Below are 23,429 nucleotides of genomic sequence, written 5' to 3'. Positions count from 1 at the left end.
CAGGAACTCCCATCACTGCTGATGGGAATGCAAAGTGGTCCAGTCACTCCACAAGACAGTTTGGTGGCTTCTCACAAAGTTAAACACAGTCTTACATACAATCTAGCCATCATTATCATAATCATTTACCCAAATGAACTGAAAACTTATTTTCCCAGGAAACCTACACACCAGTGTTTACAGCAGCTTTATCCATGATTTATTCATGATTCAGAGAGAAATTGGAAGCAACCAAGGTGTCTTTTAACAGGTGAAAGGATAAATAAACTGTGGTCCATCCTACAATGGAATATTACTCAGAGATAAACAGAAGTGAGGTATCAAGCTGAACAAACAAAAAAAGGCATAGAAAAACTCTAAATGCATATGGGTAAGTAAAATAATTCATTCTGAAAAGGCTACATATTGGATGAGTACAACTATATGACTTTCTGGGGAAAGCAAACTTACAAAGACAACGGAAAGATCAGTGTTTGCTGGTGCCAGGAATTATGGGGGAGGGGTGTGAACAGATGTGAAAAAGGGTATTTAAGCCAGTGAAACTTCTCTGTGATATTGTATAGCAGACACATGCTATCACTCATTTCTCAAACCTCATAGAACCCCACAAAGCTGAGAGAGAATACTAATGCAAACTAAAGACTTCAGTTAATAACGTCTCAACATCGCTCCATCAATTATAACAAATGTACCACATTAGTGCAAGTTGTTAATGTAGAAACCAGGGTGAGTGGTCAAGAAAGGAGCAGGTTACGTGGGAATTCTCTGTACTTCCTGCTCAGTGACTCTGTAAACCTGAAACTACTCTAAAAATTACCTTATTACTTTTTTTAATTGACAGGAACAAAGTCAACAATACAGATGATCTTTTAAATCCAGGTGAAGTAATTTGGGAGTCTGCCTCTTACAGATCAGAGTCCCATAAGGATATTAAACGTTGGGAAGACCTGAAGGAAGAAGCATGTTTATTGTTAAGTCCCACGTTTCCTGACTTTTTTGATGACTGAACCCCAATTTCTACACATAATATCTAGAAACAAGCTGTGTCACACGTTTTAGGAAAGGTTGGACTAGACTTTGTAGGGGCAGGGGGCGCAAGGAATAGCGACTTTATTCGGAAAGCCAGCCGACCAAGACGACGGGGGATAATGGTCCAGAGAACCATCTTCCCCAAGCCAGAATTCAGGCTCCTTTTATACTAAAAAAGGGACGGAGGGGGTTGGTTGTGCAAACTTCTTGGTGTCAGAGTCCTTTGCCCTTGCAGCTGTCCATGTGGGTCAGGTCTTGGTGTCCCTGTAAACCTCCCACAAAACAAACATTATTTTCTATTCTGCAACTTGTCATCATTATATGAGTGCAAAAGTGTTATACCCTTAAAGGTCAGAGCCTTGATGATGGGCTCTCCTGTGTATTTCAGGCTAAAGGCAACATTCTTTTATAAAAGGTGCAGAGCTAGCAAGACTAAGCCCAGGAAACAGGGAACAGGGTGAGAATCAAAGGAATTGGTCTCATATGGAGACAGATTTGTTCTTTTCTGTTACCTGCAATTGGCCAGAGGCGTGGCCTGCTGAGAGCCGCCTGGCAATTGGCCAGAGGCACGGCTTGCTGAGGGCTGCCTGGCAATTGGCCAGTGGGGCCGCAGAGGTCACAGGGAGGCACTGTGATGCACCACTGGTGGTTATGAAAGCCGGCAACACTGCGGAGGTCAGCCACAGCAGAGATGGCCTTTCTGGTGCTCTTGCTCTTTGTTGCTGCCTTCTCCATTGCCTTCTCCACGCCCACCTCTGACGCACTCCGTGCCCACTCTTCTTGCTCTGGGCCCCTCAACCACACTACACACTCCACTTTCATGCTGGCATCCACCTTCATACCCCTCTGCAGGCCGGAGTGTCCATGCACCCGCACCTGGCGCCTCCTGCTCCCGTGCGGGTTAGCCCACCTCCTCTCCCTCTGGTTCCAGCCCCATGGTGGGATATTGGGCTCTGAGAACAGGAGCACAGAGGACCCCTGCCCACCCCGGGAGCACCCCTCCCAGGCGTCTGGCATCCCAACCCAGCTTCTCACCGGCCAGCCAAGCGCCCAGACACCAAGGTAAACAGAGGGCAGCCACTGACTCCCATGCCACACTCTCCAGAACCCTCTCCAAGTGTGCAGTGGGTATCCAGACAGAAACTTTCCTTGGTTGTTCCCCGAGTCCTCTTCTGCCTGTGGCCATCGGCACCTCTGCCAGACCTAGGTCAGCTGGCAGGAAGAGGTTGCTACCTGGTGGAAGAGGAATACTTCATTCCGGTCCTCATACATGCCATCCCCACGCTGCCCTCCAGGCATCTGAGCTCAGAGGCTGCAGTGGGTGAGGAGAGGGGCCCCAGAAACCTCCTATCGCCTCCTGGCAGCCTTGGCCTCGCTGCCTCCCTGACTCCCAGCCCCAACAACCACGAAGGGAAGAATCGGTACAACCAGCTTGGCCTGCCATAGCAGTTCAATTACTCCACCAGACAGATGGGAGGCCGGGAAATGGGGCAGCAAGAGCGACCTGGACCAAAAGACGTGGGGTGTCCCGACCAAGACATGAGAGATCCAAGGCCACCAGCCCAGGCCAGACTCTGTCTGCTGTTGCTGTGGCCAGGGCATCGGCAGCAGCTGTCCAAAAAAAGTGACAGTGGCCTTTGTCAAGGGCAGGCACTCAAACGTCACCACTTTGGTGCTTTGAACCCTTCAGAGCATGATCCTCCTGATGGGTCACTGGGCCAAGGTGCTGGTGGGCCCCTGGCCTGGGACCACATTCAACCTGATGTCCTGGTTGCATACCGCCTGGGGAGTCCTTTTTCTCTGGAGAGCTCTCTTGTTGAGGGGAAAGGGATGCTGCAAACAAGAGAAGCTGAAAGAGCTGTCCATGGAGGTGAACCACACGGGGTACATTTTTGGCCCAGTTTGACAAAAAGCTGAAGGTCATAAAGACAGGTGTGAACACAAGCAAGAAGAATCTCCACAAGATAATGTCTGAACTAAAGGAAAAGTACAGCATGTCTGAAGAAGAAAACTGAACGTGGAGAAATCCACTTGTTCACTTCTCAGAGGAGGAACACCCTTTAAAGAACTTGCCAGCAGAACAGGTGCCCCGGGACGTGGGGTGGGGAGGGGCGTGGGCACATGCCAGGGGAGCCCCCGGCCCTGAGCACAGAAGAGTCCTTGACTGAGCTCCACAGGCTGCAGGAGAGGTACTCTCACTCGGAGGGGGAGGCCTTGCAGAAGCAGGGGGAGTGGTGGTGTCAGCAGGAGGCTGAGGTCCCTGAGCTAGAGAGTGTCTTTGTTAGCGTGCAGGGACTCTTGTGTATTTCCTCAGAGTGAAGCTTCTTTAGAAACTTTTGTGCTGGAACTCTTTCCTAGGTAGCAGGGGGTGCACTCAGGTGGAGGGGAGGGGAGAGGGGAGGGGGGCATGGAAGGGTAGCTTCACATGTATATGAATTCTCAATAAATAGTGTGTTAGAATGCAAAACAAGTGTCTACGAGTGACGGTGGCCCCGAAGACTGCAGCAAACGGAGTCCTCACACCCTTCAGCTGGCTGTTGTACCCCAGGCAGGTGCCTCTGCGGCTCTGAACTACGGAGAGCCGGCACTGCAACACCCTGCCCAATCTGCCACCACCCAAAGTCAGTGCCCAAAGCCAGTGCCGAGCGGGGTGCCTTGGGATGGAAAGAAACCAGTGGACGGTCTGCTCCTGGTGTTTCTCCAAAGACCGTTTCCAGCCTGAGAAAGCCAGTCTGTGGCAAAACTTGGGTCTGCATCTGACATTCTGGCTCTGACCTCCAGCCACGGCAGCAGTGCCCCTCCACCCCAGGTTCCTGCGTGATGTAGGCCTTTGATGAGCAATCGCGGGGGAGGGAACAGAGGCGCAAGCTGTGCTCTCTGCTGCTGGGTAGGGGCATGGCGAGAGGGGGCACAGACAGCAGGCCACGAGCTCAGAGCCACAGATGCCCTGCGGGACTGGGGGCATATTTGTTCTGGCTGCTCTAGGTTGGAGGAGAGGGGCTGGGTGGAAAGAGAAAGGCAGAGCAGGATTCAGGTGGGAACTGGGAGACCGGAGGGCATTGGCAGACGTGAAGGGGAGCGGCCGCTTCCAAGAGGCAGCGCTGAGAATTGGTGATCAGTAGGATGCTGGGGGGCTGCAGGGAAGCAGCTCAGGTGGGGTGGGATCCATCTTCCAGGAGCCACCCCAGCAAAGTCCCCTCTCACGTCCTCCACCAGCTGCGAGACCAGCGAGTGACCGAGTCAGTGTCCTCTGATCCAGAGAAGGCAACATGGCCCACCTGGCAGAGTGCTCTAAGCAGCAGGGCCTGAGGGGTACTCACCAGGCATCACCCCAAAGGAAGGCCAGGGTTGGGCTGGTCAGAAAGCTGCGTGCTGGGGCTGAGGCTCCCCTCCAGACATCACATGACATGCATGGCTGCACTCACAAGCTGCAGTGACTTCTCCTGCGTCCTTCAGGGTGGATTCTGTGAAGCCACCAGGGGCCTGGTGTGACACTCCCTGATGCTCTATGGTTTCTCAATGACAAGCAGCCCAGTGTGGAGGGACAACAGGCTGGAGACCTCATGCTCCAGATTCTCAAGGAACTGCCAAAGTGCCACCCAAACCATCAACAGTGCATCTGCCTCCCATTCTGTTCCCACAGCAATGGCCTGACTGCACCTGGACTGGGCTAGACATTTTAAGGTCCTCTTTGAGTTACCTTTCAATGAATGCCTCTCTCGAGCATTTAAACAGACTTGCAGAAAGGAAATAATTGCACTGGCCGGCCCTCTACTTTTCTCACTCTGAACTCAGACACGGAACCCCACTTGTGGCTGTCTCATCACATCTCCTATGACAGCACCGACTGAAATCAACGCTGGCCCTCACACTGCTGAATGAGAGAGTTGCCTCTCTTGTCCACCAATGTCTCCTGAAATGCTCAATTCCCTTGTCTCCTCTGATTTCCCTCCGACTTCGTGGGCAGCTCTTTTTCCATCTGCTTTATCAATCTCCCTGCATTCAGCCTTTGACTGTTGGAAATACTCCAAGCTTTGTGCTGGGGGCCCCCTCATCATCTCATCCTAAACTTTCCCATGAGTAATCTTGCACACACTCATAGCATCCTTATAAGAGCTCTGCCCATGGCATCCAAATGCATACCTCCGGGCACCTCAAACCCAAGCTCTGCAAAGAAATGCTAACGACCTTCACCTCCAGACTTGTGCTCCTCCAAGACGACCTTCCTCTCTAAGTGAACATTCCCACCACTTCTCCAGTTGCATAAGTTCAATTCAGCACACTGGGAGTCACACTCCACATCTCCCTCTTCGGCCCATCTGATGCTCTGTGCTGCTTTCTCACCGCCTACCCCCGCCAGACACCTGCTTCTATGAGGCCACTCCCCTGTCACCCCAACCCCAGTGAACACCATTCTTCTCGGCTAATTACATAGTAGCCTCCTAACATGTCTTTAAGAATTCCAGGTCCAACCTTCTCCATACCTCCCAAAGCAGCCTTTTAAAAATATATTCTTGATAGATCAATGGAACAGGATAGAAAGTCCAGAAGTAAACCCATGCGTGTATAGTCAATTAATCTATGACAAAGGAGACAAGAACACACAAATGGAGAAAAGATAGTCTCTTCAGTAAGTGGTGCTGGGAAAACTGGACAGATACCTATAAAAGACTGAAATTAGAGCATCCTGATTTCAGCATTAGAATCTAATTAGATAATGCATCTAATTAGAGCATTCTCTAACACCATATAAAAAAATAAACTCAAAATGGATTAAAGACCTAAATGTAAGACCAGATACTGTAAAACTCCTAGAGGAAAACATAGGCAGAACACTCGCAGACATACATTACAGAAATATATATTTTGAACCAGCTCCTGAAGTATTGGAAATAAAAACAAAAATAAACAAATGGGATCTAATTAATCTTAAAAGCTTTTGCACAGCTAAGCTTTGTATCAACAAAACAAAAAGACAACCTCCAGAATGGGAGAAAATATATGCAAATGAAAAACATACAGAATGAAGAGAACATAAACAAACTTTACAACTGATACCAAAATTCACTCAAAACTGCCCATAGACAAATTTAAATGACAAAACTGTAAAAAATTTAAAAGGAAATGGGAGAAAATTTATAAGACCTTGGGTCTGGTGATGCATTTTAACACAACACCAACTGCCTATCTACAAATTAATACAAAAATTAATAATGTCGACTTTATAAAACTATATACTTCTACTCTGTGAAAGAGCTTATTCAGAAAGACAAAAGAGAAATCACAAACTAGGAGAAATTATTTGCAAAATGCATATCTAATAAAAGATTTGTACTCAAATTATACCAATAAAATCTAGAACAAACAACCCCATTAAAAATTGGTAAAGATAGAAACAAACACCTGGCTAAAGAAGGTATACAGATAGCAAATAATCATACAAAAATATATTCAAGATCCTAGTGGAATACAGGTACAGCTAACTTTGGAAAACAGTTTGGCAGTTTCTGCCAAAGCTAAACAGTCTCAACTTCAAATCCAATAAAATCAGCTCTTGTATTTAGACAATTGCCTTAAAAAACTGTTCAAACAAAAACTAGCATCAAGTACCGCACAGGAGCTCTATGCGTAACAGCTAAGAAACTCAAGTGATCGGTATGTCCTTCTGCAGATAAACTCAAGCAAAGCAGGGCACACTCATGTCATGGGGAGCAGAATATGCCACCCCCCAAATAGGTCTGTACCCTAATGACTACTACAGTCTGATTAACTTTTTTCAAAAGACTCCGAAAACTGAGTAGAGGTTGCCATTTTGTGAAGGACATTTTCATTTATTAGGGAAATTTCCATTTTTAAGGGTGTATCCCTCTTTCTGTACCAGACATAGAAGGATAATTAAGCCTCAAGTAATTCTTATCAGTGGAAAAGTCATGTCTTAAATCTGAGTATCAACCATATCATGCTTTACACAATATCCTGACATAACTGGCCTCCTCTCTTCCCCAAGTCTTTGTTTTTAGCTGAAGATGGTATTTAACGTGATGACTTAGACCATTAATGGCAGTGACTCAGTGTTCCTGGGTATCTCCCAAGTGTATAGGAGGCATACATGCTATTAAACTTCTTTGGTTAATCTTTTATTGCAGAGGGGGTGTCAACCAAGATCCTAGAAGGGTAGAGGAAAAATATTATTTTTCTGTCCATGCATATGCAATGGAATACTGTTTACCAATGGGAAGAAATGAACCACCAACCTATGTAAAGACATGGATGAATCTTATATGTATACTGCTAATTATGCAACCAAAATCATCATCATCATCATCACCATTATCATCATAAATAATCATAATAGTACAGAAAACTGCAAATAGGAAAAATGCTTATTTAGGGTCTTAAGAATTGCATTTTGGAGACACAGATTCAGATAACCCTTAGAGTGTTCCAGGCAAGAATACGAGTACAGAGGCTTATAAAGACAAAACTCCAGGAGGTTGTTAAAAGTTGAATGGCCATAATTGTGATGGACTCTGATGCAAGTCAGAAAATATCTGTCCTTAAGGAATCACAAGTTGATTTAGGGTAAGCATCCAATATGTAGACAGACTGTTGTGAATTATTTGAGGCCAAGAGTACAATAAGTAGATTTCTGGCTGATAAGTTTCTCTCAGATGTTCTGGATGACTTCATCAGGTCAAAGCTTAGGATTTCTTCCAGGCTGAGATGTGAAACTGTGATGTCACAATTTCTGAATGGGCTCCTGGCTCCATTTTACAGTGCTCTCTTATCAAAACCAACTCCATGTTGATTTTCCTTTCACAAGCGACAGAATCCACTCTGGAGAGGCTACATATGCACTGTATAACCCAATTTATACAAAATATGGGGAAAGGGAAAACTAAGAGATGGTAAACAGATTGTGTGAGAGTTTGAAATATTCCATAAAATACTTTAGTGATGGACATCTGCCAATATCCATTTGTCTAAATCCATAGATTTCTATGGCCCAACAAGTCAATTAAATAATCAAGTAAGTGGTACTGTCACAGGATAGAATACAAATGTAACAAAGAATATGTATTAGAAATGTAAGAAAAACTCACTGACGCTGGTGGAGCAAAATGTGCTGGCCTCAGTAACTGTGGGAATGAACAGAATGTGTAGACTAAAGACTGCACACAAACAGTGGAATCTATAAGGTTCCATCCCACAGAGGTAGGAGCTAAGAATGCTAAAACCACTCATCTGGAGTAGAATGAAAAATGAATGGATGGAAGATGGTGGAAACCAGGATTCTCACTGTCTGACTGGGACTTACAGATAAGCAGGAAGGGAGACGTACACTGTCCATATGATAATGGATCAGGATGGAGGCATCTCATCTTCAGCTTAGTATGAATACAGACAGTTCCACATAGAAATCTTTATAATTAGGAGTGTATACTATTGGGGAGGGGGAAATTTCACTCTTCTTGTGGCTGGACTAATAATAAAACTAACACAAGACAGAGCCACAAGAGAAAGAAATTTTAACTCCTACACACAAAAGTCTCATAGCAATGGGAAGTAAGAAGTAGTGAAAAGAGGCAGATTTTATATATCTAGAAAACTATAAATTTGTTAGGAATTGACAGCCCAAAGAAATGTAGCTTTGGGGTACTCAATTAATGAAGAATCTAAAAAGAATTTGGGCTTGGGGTGGTAAATTAAAGTAACAAGTTATGTTTATATGGGCTTCTGAACCTTTCACATGACAAACTTTTTTCCTGCTTTTAGGGAGACAGAATAGGAGTCAGAGTGTCTCTCTTGCTTTGGCCATTTTCTAAGTAGCTTAAATGTAAAACACTATGTGCTTGTGGCAGATTTGTGGGGAGGGTGAGGTGGTGTTCCATGAGCAACAATACACTTCAGTGGGAACACAGGCACACATTTCCTTGCATTGTCAGCTGAGGACGTTTTCCTCCTGCATGTAAGTTCTTAATACCATTCTCTAATAAAAGGAATCAGGACTCTTTGAAGACATGGCTTATACTAGGAGAGACAGTCAATATATGAGCCAGGATAATATTGAATCTTGTATCAGAAAGTAAGGAAGTACCAAGAAAAAAAAAAAAAAAGGAATGATCTCAAAGGAAATAGGAGCCAATGAAAGAGGTCTCAACAGCCAAAGCAGGAATAAACTGAGCAACCAAAATCTGTAGTGCTGGATTATAATCAAAAGATTAAAATAACTATGCAGGTGTCTATAATGGTGAAGTTAAATGATGATATATGTGTTTTTTTGTTTGTTGGGTTTTTTTTGTTTGCTTTGTTTTTTTTTAATAAATGGGATTGAATAGAAAACTCCTATGCAGGAGAATTCCTAATAATCCATGGATGGAGGTGGAGCTAAATACCCCTCTCCTGAAGTGTAGGTTCCACATAGTGATCTCTTATTGTTTAGGTCAGAAACAAGAAAAGTCTGAAATCCCACTGCTGGGCATATATCCAGAGCAACAATCTAATGTGAAAAGACCCATGCACTAACTGATTTATTTTTAACAACAGTGGACAACAATAAATTGGAGAAAAAATGGTATTTTCAACAAATTGTGCCAGACAATTGTCTCCCCAGTGAAAAATTTTCACTTCCAAGAGAAATGAAATTGGATCCTTGCTTCATACCATATACAAAATTAACTCAAGATACATAAAAAGCTTAAATTTAAAGAGTGGTACAGTGACAATCAGCCCTCATCTGCTGATTCTACATTTGCAGAATCAGCCACCTTCAGATAAAAATAATAATTTGAGAATATTCCATAAAGAAAAACTTGAATTTGTGGCATACCAGAAACGATTTAAAAAACATTACATCTTCTTCATAATTATTTACATATCATGTACATTAAATTAAGTATTATAAGTGATCTAGAGATGATTTTAAGTATACAGGAAAGTGTGCTTAGATTATTTGCAAATACTACACCATTTTATATAATAGATTTGAGCACCCACAGATTTAGTATCCACAGGGTGTCCTGGAACCAATACTTCACAGATAGGGAGGGAAGCTGTATAAACTCTCAAAGAAACAATGGGGATAAATCATCATGACCTTGGATTTGGCAATTTTCTTACATCTGATAGCAAACACAAGCAAAAAGAAAAAAATAAATAAATTGCCTTTCCTCAAAATTAAAAACCTTTGTACATCAAAGATGCTATCCAGGAACTGAAAAGACAGCACACAAAATCAAAGAAAATATCTGCAAATTATATGCTTGAAAAAAATTTTATCAAGTATATATGAAGAACTTTTACAATTCATAAAAAGACAAAACAACCCAATTTTTAACATGGTAAAAGTACTTAAATAGACTCTTCTCTATATATAAACTTAAAAAGGAAAGTGCAGTATATTATATATATATGTATTTACATGCAATATAATGTATATGTGCAATCAAACTGTAATAATTCTACCTAATAAAAAGGAAAAAGGAAAAAACACCCCCCAAAAAATTAAATATTTTTTTTTTAAATGGGCCCTTCTCCAGACAGGACAAATAGTCAACAAGCACATGAAGATGTTAAAAATCAGTCATGAAAGAAATGCAAATTGATACCACAATGCCATACCATTTCAAGCACACTAGAAGCCCTATAATCAGGAAAACTAAAAACAACAAATATTGGCAAAAATGTGGAGAAATTGAAACCTTTAAACATTACTTGAAAAATTGGAAAATGGTATAGCCCATGTGTAGTCTGTCATTTGCTCAAAAAGATAGAAATAGTTACCTTATGGTTCAACAACTCCACTCCTAGATATAGACCCCAAAACATTAAAAACAGGTGTTCAAACAAAAACAAAATTGTACACAAATATTCATAGCAGCACTATTCTCAATGGCCTAAAAGGTAGGACAATTGAAATGTCCATCAAAGGCTAAATAGATAAACAAATTGGGTATCTATCCAAAAACTGCTGTATGATTCTGCCATATAAAGGAATAAAATGGTGCAGCCATGGTGGAGAACCATATGGGATTTCCTCAAAAACTTAAACATGGGGTTAACATGTGATCCATCAATTCCATTTCAGGGTATATATTCAAATTATTTGAAAGCAGGAACTGGAACAGAAATGGATGCACCCATGTTCATAGTAGCATTAATCACAATAGCAAATGGTGGAAGCAAATCAATTGTCCATCAGCAGATGAATGGATAAACTAAATGTGGTGTATATACACAATGGGACACTGCACAGCCTTAAAAACTAAGGAAATAATGACACATGCTACAACGTGGCTAAATCTTGAAGTCACTATGCTAAGTGAAGTAAGCCAGACATGATAGGACAAATATTATATTATTCCTCTTATATAAGGCATCCAGGGATGCCAAATGCAGAGATAGAAAGAATGTCATTGCCAGGGGCTAAGGGAAGTTAGTGTTTACTGGATAGTTTCACTTGGGGAAATGAGTAAGTTCTGGAGATGGTGAGGTATCTGTACAACAATGTGAATTTAGTTAATATCATAGAACTGTATATTTAAATGGTTTAAATGGTAAATGTTATGTTCTATATTTTTAATGACAATGAAAAATGTGAATGAATCACTAATGATACATGCTACAACTTGGATAAAGATTGAAAGCATTCTAAGTGAAAGAAGCCACACAGAAGAAGCCACTCAGATCATCTTCATCTCATTGCTTTAATCCATTAAGATTTTGAAAAAGAAGGAAACTCTCAGTAATAGTTTCAGAAAAAGAAAACTGGCATGGAATGGAAAAATGGATTTCCACAAGTTGGGGGCAATGGTGAGGTGGAAGTGGGCCTGTGGATGGGATTCCAAGGTGGAACCATAAAATTTCTTCATTTGGGGTTTATGTGCTGGTTCCCTGGGAGCATATCCCAGTTTTAGATAAAACCCACTGGACTATTTTATGTCAGGTAATAAATGTGAGTACTGCATAATACTACTTAAAGTATTTTATACGTTTGAAATTACTAGAAACTAAATTACTTTTGAAAACAACCATGTCAACACCACGCCAAAAAAGCAGAGAAGACATCAGATTTCCTTATAAGAGGCCCACCCTAAACCAGATTCAGTTCACCCAAAGTGCTGATGCTAATCGCCCTTGTAGGAGTCCAAACGTAATTCAGAGGCACTGTGAAGATTAGGAGCCACTGTGTTTTGGGTGCTGCAGATGACCTGGATGTAGTCCAAAAAGGGTGATTTCTGATTTCTAATTTTCCACATCAAACCATCAAAAAACTGTTAGAGCTAATGAATCATTGTAGTAAAGCTACAAGATACAAAATCAATACACAAAAATCAGTTGTCTTTCTATACATCAATAACGAAACATCAGAAAACATTTTTTAAAAATCCCATTTACAACTGCATCTAAAAAATTACCTAGCAATAAATTTAATCAAAGATGTGAAAGACCTGAACACTCAAAATTCTAAGACACTGAGGAAAGAAACTGAACAGGCACAAATAAATGCAAACATCCATTCTACCCAAAGCTGTGTTCAAATTCAAAGCAAATCTTGCCAAATCACTATGCCCTACACCAGAAAATAACAGAACATTGTGAACTGACTATACTTCAATAAAATAAAATAAAGTTCAGTGGCATTTTTCACAGAAACAGAACAAACATTCCTAACATTCATGTGGAAACCCAAAGGACCCTGAACAGCCAAAGGGATTCTGAGAAAGAAGAACAGGCTGGAGGTATCTCCTTCCCTGACTTCACACTCCATTGGGAAATTACAGTCACAAAAGTGTGGAATTGGCACAAAAACAGAGACATGGACCAGAGGAACAAATAGAGAGTCCAGAAATAAGCCTATGGGTATGTGGTCAGTTAATTCACAAGAAAGGAACCAGGAACCTACACTGGGGAAAAGACAGTCCACTCAATGAATGGTGCTGGGAAAACCAGACACCACATACCAAAGGAGGACATGGCACACTGTCCACACCACACACAAAACCTGACTAAAACCCAGTTTCCCACATCCAGCCCTTCCTCTCCCAGGGCCTCTGAGGAGGGATTCCCCTTAGCAGTTGGCCCCTCACAGGAAGCTTCTCCTCATGTTTCTTTTCTCCTCATCTTTCCTTCAGTGCAGCACCTCCTGTTGGGTCCTGGGGAGACTGGCTCCTGTCACCATGGACATAGCCCCTTGTGATCCCGAAGCCCTGCCAGGTCCAGAGGAGACACGGTTCCAGTCAGCTGAGCAGGAAGCCAAGTGGGTTCCCACTGCAGGTGGGAGAGGTGGGCGAGGTGGGCTCTGGGCCCTGCCAGAACAATGGGAAAGCGCAGACCCAGCCACCCTGACAGTCAGGGGGTGGGCAGGGGGGAGGGATGCCCTAAGGCAGCTCCACTCAGTCCACTACACTGTGGACAGGAAGGTGTGAACCAAGCTACCCTCACAGCCACCAGAGGCCCTGCCATGAGGATAGTTATGCTGAATCCTTTAAACTGAAAATTCAAACTGAAATATAGCCAAATATTCATAACTTCTCCAAATAGTTAAGGAACAATTAATTGGAAGCCTTAAGGAATGATGTGAATGGAGACAAAAACTTTAAAACTTACAACAAATTCACTCAAATTTATTCACACACATTTAAAATCCGAAGCTGTCAAAATTATACAGATAAACAGAAAAAAAACTACATGACCTTGGATTTGGTCACGTAGATTATGACCTTTGAGTTTTACCACACTACACAAAAAGCCAATCCACAAAAAAGTAGTATTATGGACTTTATAAAAGATTTCTACTCTGAAAGACCTCATTCAGAAAGCCAAAAGACAAGCCACAAAGTGTGAGAAAAATATTTACAAAACACATATCCGATACATGATTTGGACTCATAATATACAAAGAGCTCTAAAATAAAAATGGGTAAAGATCTGAACAGACACCCAGCCAAAACAGACAGTAAATAAGCATACAAAAAATATGCTCAGTATCATATACAATTAGGGAATTATAAGTTAAAATCACAAGATATCAAGGCACACCTATTGGGACCACTGAACTCCAAAAACATGATAATACCATTTGCTGGTGGTGAGGAACAGCAGAACTCCCTCATTGCTGGTGGAATGCATGCATAGCCACTTCGTAAGAGTTTGGTAGTTTTTCTCAAAGCTAAGCAAGTCTCACCTTGGGATCCAAAAATCCTGCATCGAGTATTTAGGCAAGTGCTTCAAAAAACTATGTCCAAACACAAACTAGGATGCAGTTATGTACAGCAGCTCTGTTCATATTGGCTAAACATTTGAAGTCAGGATGTCCTTCAACAGATGAAGGCATAAGCAAACTGGGGTACATCCATGTCAATAAGAGCAGAATAAGCCACCCCAAAATAGGCTTCTTTGGCATAAAGATTACTGTGGGCTAATCTAAAAAAAAAAAATAGAAAACTGAGTAGAGGTTGCCCTTTTGAGTGATATTTACATTTAATAGGAAAATCTACATTTGTAAGGGTGTGTCCCTCTTTGTACTAGAAATAGAAGGCTGATTAAATCTCAACTAACTCTTGTCAATAGAGAAGTCCTGACTTAAATCTGCATAACAAACACACTCTTTTTTACTGAGCTTTCAAGATAACCTGCCATAATGGACTTCCTCCCTCTCCACCACCTCGCTTTTGTTTTTAACTAAATACCATATGTAACATGATGCCTTTGGCCATTCAGGGAAGGACTCAGTTTTCCTGGGTATCTCCCCTGCACACAGGAGGTACACATGTTATTAAACTTGTTTGTTTTTCTCCCAGTAATCTGTCTTATTAGGGGCTGGGAGGTCTCATCCAAGAACCTAGAAGGGAAGAAGGAAAACTGGTTTTCCTCCCATACATATGCAGTGGAATACTACTCAGCAATAGAAATTAAACCATCAACTCACAGAAAGACGTCGGTAAATCTTACCTGTGATGCAGGAAAAAAGGATGTGGGGCATGAGGAAGGCCGTGTCCCAGGCTTTGGTTGAGCCCCGCCCCGAGACATGCCCCACCAAGTGTTGGTCCTTGGCTTCACACAGGAAAGAATTCAAGAGTGAGCCACAGTTGAGTCAAGGTAGATTTAGAGAGATACATCGAAAGGCAAAAGAAAGGCCACAAGGTATAGGGGTTGGGTGCTCAGATTAGAGTAAAAGTAGGTACACACTCCACAGACAGAGTGCAGGTTGTCTCTGAAGTGGGGGGAGTGGGGGAGGAAGAGGGGGGCGGCAGCAGCAGCCACCTTGCTAGTTTTTATGGGCTAAGTGGCTTCATACGCTAGTAAGTGGAAGGACCAGTCTAACTAGCCTGGGGAAGGGGCTGGGAAGGGGCCAGGATTCCCACGAAGTTGGTCATTTCCCACTCTTTGACCTTTTGTGGCTGGCCTTTGGACTGTCACGGTGCCTGTGGGCATGTTATTCACCATGTTAATATATTACAGTGGGCGTATAATGAAGTTCAAGGTCTACTAGAAGCCAAATCTCCCACCATCTTGAGCCTCAAGGCCTCCTGGGGGTTGAATCTTTAGCCATTCTGGTGTTAATTGCTGTGTTATTCCTTGAATGGCTGTGCTCTTCCCTCTTCCTGTCTCACTTGTATATTACTAACTGAAAGAATCCAGTCTGAGGAGGCTGCTCACAGTTTGACCCCGTTTATGACAATTATGGAAAACGCAAAACTACATACTTAAGCAGATCATGGGGTGGCGGCTGGGAGTTGAAGTAGTCCATGTGATACTTAAGGTTGGTGTCACTATGAGTATGTCTAAGCCCACACATTTGCACAACCCAAAGGTCAATCATAATCTATTCAAATTTAGTTGTTTAGGGTGCAGGAGTGTCGCGGGATGGAATACACAACGTGACAGAATCTGACTGTATTAGAAATGGATATGATCAGATAGTAATTTCAGATCTGACTATACATTGGATTCACTTGGGGAGTTATTTAAAAAATGCTGATGCTGGGGCCCAATCCCAACTTAATTGGTATGGTATATGATATGGACATTTTAAAATGTCCCAGATGATTCAGATATGTAGTAAAGTTTGAGAACCACCACTTTAGAAAAATCATTCTGGAATCTGTTTTTGTTAAATTGGAGAGGGCCTTGTTAATGGCAGAGAAACAAGTTACAAAGATCTCCTAATGCAAGCAGCTCATGATAAGAATATGATCTAGGGCACAGAGAAATGGAAATCAAAACCACAGTGAGGTATCACCTCACACCAGTCAGAATGGCCATCATTCAAAAGTCCACAAATGATTCCTCAAAACACTAAAAATAGGTTTACCATATGATCCAGCAATCCCACTCCTGGGCATATATCCAGAGGGAACCTTAATCCTAAAAGATACATGCACCCCAGTGTTCACTGCAGCATTATTTACAATAGCCATGACATGAAAACAACCTAAATGTCCATTGACAGATGACTGGATAAGGAAGTTGTGGTATATTTATACTAATAGAATACTACTCGGCCATAAAAAATAATAAAATAATGTCACTGGCAGCAAATGGATGAACCTGGAGATTGTCATTATAAGTGAAGTCAGAAAGAGAAAGAAAAATGCCATATGATATCACTTACATGTGGAATCTAAAAAAAAAAAAAAGACGGACAACCTTATTTGCAAAACAGAAACAGACTCACAGTCATAGAAAACAAACTTATGGTTACCAGGGGTGGGGGAAGGAGGTGGGAAGGGATAAACTGGGAGTTAGAGATTTGCAGATACTAACTGATATATATAGAATAGATAAACAAGTTCATGCCGTATAGCGCAGGGAACTATACTCAATATCTTGTAGTAAATTATGGTGAAAAAGAATATGAAAACGAATATATGTATGTTCATGTATAACAGAAGCATTGTGCTGTACAGAAATTGACAACATTGTAAACTGACTATACTACAATAAATAAATACACACTTTTTTTAATTAAAAAATTTTTAAAAAACAAATGCTGAAGCAAAAAAAGAAATTTTAAAAAAGCCACTAATAAACTTACCTACAAAACACAGACTCACAGACATAGTAAACAAACCTATGGTTACCCAGGGGGGAATGGAGGTGGGAAGGATAAATTGGAAGTTCAAGAATTGCTAATACTATTGCTAATATTAACTACTATATACAAAATAGATTAAAATATAAATTTCTTCTGTACAGCACAGGGAACTATATTCACTATCTTGTAGTAACCTATAATGAAAAAGAATATGAAAACAAATGTATGTATGTGTATGTATGACTAAAATACTATGCTGTACACCAGAAACTGTAACTGACTATACTTCAATAAATAACAAATTTTTTAAAAGAATCTGATCTAGGGCAGATCTCAATAACGTGAGGGATTCTCTCTTCTGAAAAAATATTGCAAGAGTCAAATGTGAGACTGAGATGGCTAACTGGACATGGGAAATAAAGAAAAAGAACTAGACAGTGATTCCAGGGTTTCCAGCTGAGGCAACACATAGCAGGTGCTGGGATAAATTTACCAATTTAACAGAGAAAGGGAACACAAGATGAGGAACATGGGTAGGAAAGAAAGAGTGGACACTGAGCCTATCCTCCAGTCAATTTGGCCTTCACCTCCCTCCCTCTGCCCAGGAGTCATCACTGTTAATTTAAGCCAACATTAGTGCTTGACAGCTCTGCCAGGGGCCAGAAAAGTCGACAGATTTAGGTTACTGCAGGATAACAGGGAATCTATTCTACTTCTGATGGCCCTCTCCTGGGACCTCCCTGCCTGAAGAGTCCCAATACAGAATTCTACCCAAGAGGACTCCAGCATTTCAGCTGTCACCAGCCCCTGCCAAGAAAGGGAGGGGGCATAGTTTAGGAGTGAGGATCCAATCACCATGAGCCCATAGATCACAATCTCCACCTTGACTCCTTGAATTGCATCCCCTAGAAGATGGGAAGCCAGCGCGGAACCCAGAGCACGGATGCTAGAAACTCATGCCGAGAATGAGTGGACTGTACAGTCCTTCTTTTTAATTTCTTACCCGGTAACAAGCTTGCAGTCCCCAGATCAATACTGCCAGCACATTGCTGTGCACCCCACCAGGCATACTTTGTTGTCTCTATTACTTTTAAGGGAAATAATTATCTGTGCACACACCCATGTAAAAATTATTTATAGTTTATTCTTTCTCTCTCAAAACGAAACAACTAAAAAGCATACTTTTAAAGAATTGTGCCTCTGCCTTTCATAGTAGAAGCTTGTTGAGAAGAGTTGCAGTTTTGTAAAAGGTTTGATCCCCTAGGATCTGTAAACAGAAGCTGTGAAAGTGGAAAAGATATGGCAGAGAGGGTGTAAGTCAGTAATTCCCATCCATAGCATAATGACTTAAGGAAGAAATAAACCATCACATGCCTGAACAAACTTCAGAATGACCAGCTTTAGCAAAAATGTAGCCTGATCTGCTTCTTGGCTGCCAGGAGAAGCAGAAACAAGAGGATTACTGGGGCACTTGACAATCTTCTCAGAGTGTAGGCTGAAAAGGGGATCCTTGACACATTTTACCATGTGGATGGGGGGTTTATTATTCTAATGCGGGCCACAGGTAACTCAGGGACTGTCTCCCCATCTACACACTGTTTTGGGTGTCTCTTAGGTGTGTATGTAACTGATTCTTTGTAGTATCCTTGCTTGCCTCTTTTCTTTTCTTTCACAAGGTTTAGCAATGTCCCTCTGGAACCACAGAGTGAAATCTACCCTCCCATTGCTAGTCTTGTCACCTAAACATGCTCCCTCAAGCAAATTAGAGAACTGGGATAATTCTTTTACAAAGTACTGGGTACCAGTTTTGCCACTTACTAACCTGCTGGTCTTGGGCAAGTATTTAACCTCTCTATACTTTACATTCATCATCTAATAGTCCCTAGTATAGACTGTTGTGGAGATTAAATATATTAATGCAGGCAAGTATTATGCCTGCACATAGCAATTGTCCCAAATATGTTAGCTAGTGTCACAATGTTTCTGTGATGCAGTATAGCTTAGAGATTAAGAACATGAACTCCACAGCCAGCCTGCCTGGGTTCAAATCTTGACTCTACCATTTTTCAGCTGTGTGATTTAAGACAAATTATTGACTTCCCTGTGCCTCTATGTTATTTAACCTATAGAAAAGGAGTAATAATATTATCTAATAAAATGGTTATTGTGAGGATTAAACTAAATATATCTTAGATATATATAATACATAAATAATGTATATAATATAAACTAAATATATACTTATTACAGTGAATAACAAAGACCCTCCTATCAAATAGGAAATTCTAAGGGTTTAGAAGCTCCCTCCCAAGAACCTGGGATGCATGAAAAAAAACAAAAAGATAGTTCCCTTCCCTTAGATGCCAAAGCTTTGCTATTTCTGGAGTGGGAAGAACAGGAAAACCTGAACCGAGGTTCAGACCCAGAAAAATGACAGTCAGGAGGAAACCATTACTGCCCATGGCTGCAAGCCCCAAGGCCATTTGCCCAAAAGCTTTTTACTTCCTTATTCTACTCTGGGAGCCAGACTCTACAAACTTCCAGCTGCCATACATCTGGGCAAGAACTCAGAATAGCACAAACAATGTGATTGAAGGAATGAAGATAAATATCTGAGGTTCACAACAAAAAGGTAAGGAAAACATCTATGAATATTTGAAAGATCATATATCAAAGAAGGAAGGAAATGAGAAACTGCTTACTGTTATCTGAGGAAAACTGTAACCTAAAAAAAATGAGTATCAAGAACTATAACCTATTCGGAAGCATGGAGAATGTGTGGCAAACCCAGCCTAAAACAAGTTTTGCTCAATCCCTTCTGGAAGACGTGGGGACCTGTCAAACTGGTCAGCCAGCCCCAGGAAGCAGAACATTTCTTTTAATTTCTCGTTGGGGTTTACAGTTTGTTCTATTACAATACAGATTCTTTTCTTGAAAACTTTATGACAATGAAACTGACACTGAGAATGGCTGTTTTTACACTGTGGAGTGAATGAGCCCTTCCCTAAGAGTTAACTAAAGCAGGCTTAGACTTAGCTAGGTAGGCATTTGGGCTGCAGGCCACACCACCCCTACTCACATGCAAGTACCATTAGTATCCTGTAGGGCCACTATGGGATGAGATGAGGGGAGAGGAATGGTTATACATGGAAGAGGAGAGAGGACGTTTTGATGAGGTGAGGGAACTATAAAGGAAGACACAGAACATACACTGACCAGAGCTGGGCCACTGTCCATTAGGGTCCCTTGGACAGGTTTTGGGTTCACTGGGCACAAGTACATCTCCTTCAGGGACCTGGAAGAGTACGGCTGAGATGAGGAGGCCCTTTGTCCAGCTGCCACTGGGATTCAGCTCAGTTCTGGTGCCTAAGAGACATCATTCTTCATGTCAACACTGAATTCTCATGATGTCAGTGCAGCAATTAAGTCCCTCTCCAAAGGGTCTGCAGGCAGCAGGTGTATAAAAGTGGCAGCCAGTACTGGAGAAGAAGAAGCTGATGGATAGAAGTTAATGCTAGTGACTTCAGGCAACTGACTACCATTCTGTGAAGACTCCCCAAAATAAGGAAGAAGCATTTTGGATGAGGGAGATCTAAAGTCTTGTTATGTCTCAGGCAGGATAATATTGAGCTAGTAGATACTGAGGCTACAAATACCCAGACTAAGCTGTAAGCATTTTGGTGTATTGTTAATTCCAATTGTTCATCATTGCACAAGCACAAAAACCTCTTCCTGGCAGAAGCTGCCTGCTGCTTTTCTGACTTGGTCTTGCCTGGGCCCCCTTGTTCGGTGCTCCAAGCTCTTCCAGAACCACACACATAAGCTGCTTATTGGTATCAGAACCTTTCTCCGTCTCTCCGTCCTCAGTTATTCAGAGTTTACATTTTAACTGAACTTTGAACAGCAGCCTCATCAAATGTATTTCTCTAACTCTAGAGAGACTCATTCCTCACTTGCTACTGCAGATAGCTATGTAATAGACTGGGTTATCCTCCTGTGTGTATCTGCAAAATTCCTTCTAAGGGAAATCGACCTGTTACCCAGGTTTTGTCTTTTTGTATGATGCCTCTGTCTCCTGCTTAGTCTGTCTCACTCTGTTCTGCATGAATTTTATATTTTGTGCTGCAAAATCCAGTATGGACTATTGATAAGGGAAAAAAATTTCAAGATGCCTATTATCTAAAAAAAAAAAAAAGTTCCCTATTATTTAGAAACAAGTGACATCCAGAGTCACACCATCTTATGTTTCATAGCATAAAGCAGCCTGGGATTTACTGATGAGCCAGTATTTGTATCTGACACATACTCTGAATGGCCTTTTGCATTACAAAAATACCAATTTTGAAATCCCATGTTTGACACTCTAGAAAATAGTCTAAAAATGACAGAATAGCCATTTATTTATTAGGCAGCTACTATTTTCTAGAAGCATTACTAGTTTCATTGCCTGTTCACAATTACTGCAAACTAGGATTACCCCATTTTACAGAAGAGAAATTAGAAGCTGAGAGGTTTAAGAACTGACAGCCTCTTCAAGGCCAAACTGTAGACAGGCGTGCTGGGAACCTAACTTACAGTGCCTGGTTCCAAAGCTTGGTCTCATCCCCCACTACTGCATTGCCCAGGAAGAAAATGGTAGCATGCTACAATGGTACACATTCTAAAATCTCAGGGCCACCCTAAATTTGCAGGGAAAGCCATTTGTATTGAACAAATGACTAAGAATTAAATATTAGCCTTTAAAATCTTTGCCAATTTGATCAAAAGGAATGGTGTCTGATTTTGGCTCATATGTCTTTGATTATTGGTAAAATTTGACGTTTTTTCATTCTTATTTGCCATTAATTTTCTTCTTATGTGAATGGACTATGCATGTCTTCTGTTCTTTTTTCTCTTGTAATCTGAAAGTTTTTCTTACTGATTTTTAAGGCCTCTTTATGCACTGAGGCTGTTAATCATTTAGCCATTACAGTAGTTATCAACATTTTATCCCAACATATCACTTTTCTTTAAATTTTGATTATGGTGATCACTTAGGTACGAAAGTTTCAAACACTTACACGGTTAAATCTAAATCTTTAAATTTAACTTTACATACAATGTTCCTTTATTTTTGTACTAAATTTGCCCAAAAATGGTCAGGTCCAAGTGGGATTATGTTGTATTAACCAAAGTTCCATAAATAGACTGATACACTAAAATACCAACGTATTTATTTATGATGACGACTATATCCTAGCAGTAACCCAAATACCACATAGGCAATGTGGTAAGTAGAAATTTCTTTGCCTCATTCTCCAATATCTTGGAGTCCATATTATACCCAGATCTGAGGTACTTAGTACTATTATTTCTTTATAACAGAGAAAGAGACTCAGAAATGACTCAGTTCTTAAATAACACAACCAGAATGAGCATCCAAATCTCTTCTTCACTGTTTGATTTAAAAGAAAAAAATGTGAAATGTATGTTTTTGTAAGAACACAGTCCTTAATTGCACCAAGCATGAAAAAGCAACACAAACATTTTACTTTGCCAAACACATAGATCATTTAAAATGTTTTTAAAAATGAGGAAAACAGATGTAAAATTGTCTAGAAAAATGGACAACTTCATGATTTGTTTGTCATCTTCTCCCTCCTCGCCTTAACATAATATGTAGCATATCCCATGACAGCTCATAAAGTGCACCACTGCCACCAAATCACTAGCTTTTATGGAGACAGTAATGAACATAAGATACCTTAGTAGGAGTTATAAAAATGTAAACACTTCTAACATTAAAAAAACAAGTAGAAGTATTTTGTAAACCAAAAATATTCAAATGCCTTGAGAAATGGGAATGTTTGGAACCAAAACTACTGCATAAACATCTGCAGTTTTACCCATACACTATTTCTCTGGGATTTACACCTATTCACCATTTTTAATGCTCTAGCTCTGACTTGTTTAAAAACAGTTTGCAAGTTCTTGTAAGTCCCAATTGATTTTGAAGGGAATAAGTGTTGGGGGCACTGAAGAAATTTGTTCAGGCAAACAGACAAGATTGCCCACAACCAGCAAACTGTCTGCCAGCTCCATTCCTTTCACTCAGTGTTTCTAGGACTCTGCATGCCCTTGGACAGACAAGTTTTGCTCATGTAAAAGTGAAAATGATCTCTCCTTTTCTGCTTCCACATTTGAAGGATTAAGACATTTCAGTCTCCTCTGAGTTCCATAGAGTGAAAGCCCCTTGGCATCTTACATATTAATATGGCTAGCACTGATGTGACTTAAATGGCCTTTTTAAAATCTAATCTATAATACTATGATTATTTACTGTTCCTTGACAGGTACCAGATCTGACTGAAAAAGAGTCTCT

The 23,429-nt window shown here is 41.2% G+C and overlaps 1 long non-coding RNA gene across 1 annotated transcript in view; it reads left to right on the top strand.

Moving 5' to 3' along the window:
• The first annotated feature begins 1,729 nt into the window (after positions 1–1,729).
• The window catches only part of LOC140686457 (uncharacterized), a 36,469-nt gene continuing 14,769 nt past the window's right edge, over positions 1,730–23,429 (top strand). The window contains exons 1-2 of the long non-coding RNA XR_012060296.1: positions 1,730–2,091; positions 13,164–13,305. This is a non-coding gene — a long non-coding RNA (uncharacterized lncRNA). The remainder of the gene's footprint in view (positions 2,092–13,163; positions 13,306–23,429) is intronic.

Source organism: Vicugna pacos, chromosome 2 (assembly GCF_048564905.1).
Source record: "Vicugna pacos chromosome 2, VicPac4, whole genome shotgun sequence".
NCBI lineage: Eukaryota > Metazoa > Chordata > Mammalia > Artiodactyla > Camelidae > Vicugna > Vicugna pacos.
The sequence above is the reverse complement of the archived record's forward strand: the minus strand, read 5'-3'. Positions and strand labels throughout refer to the sequence as shown.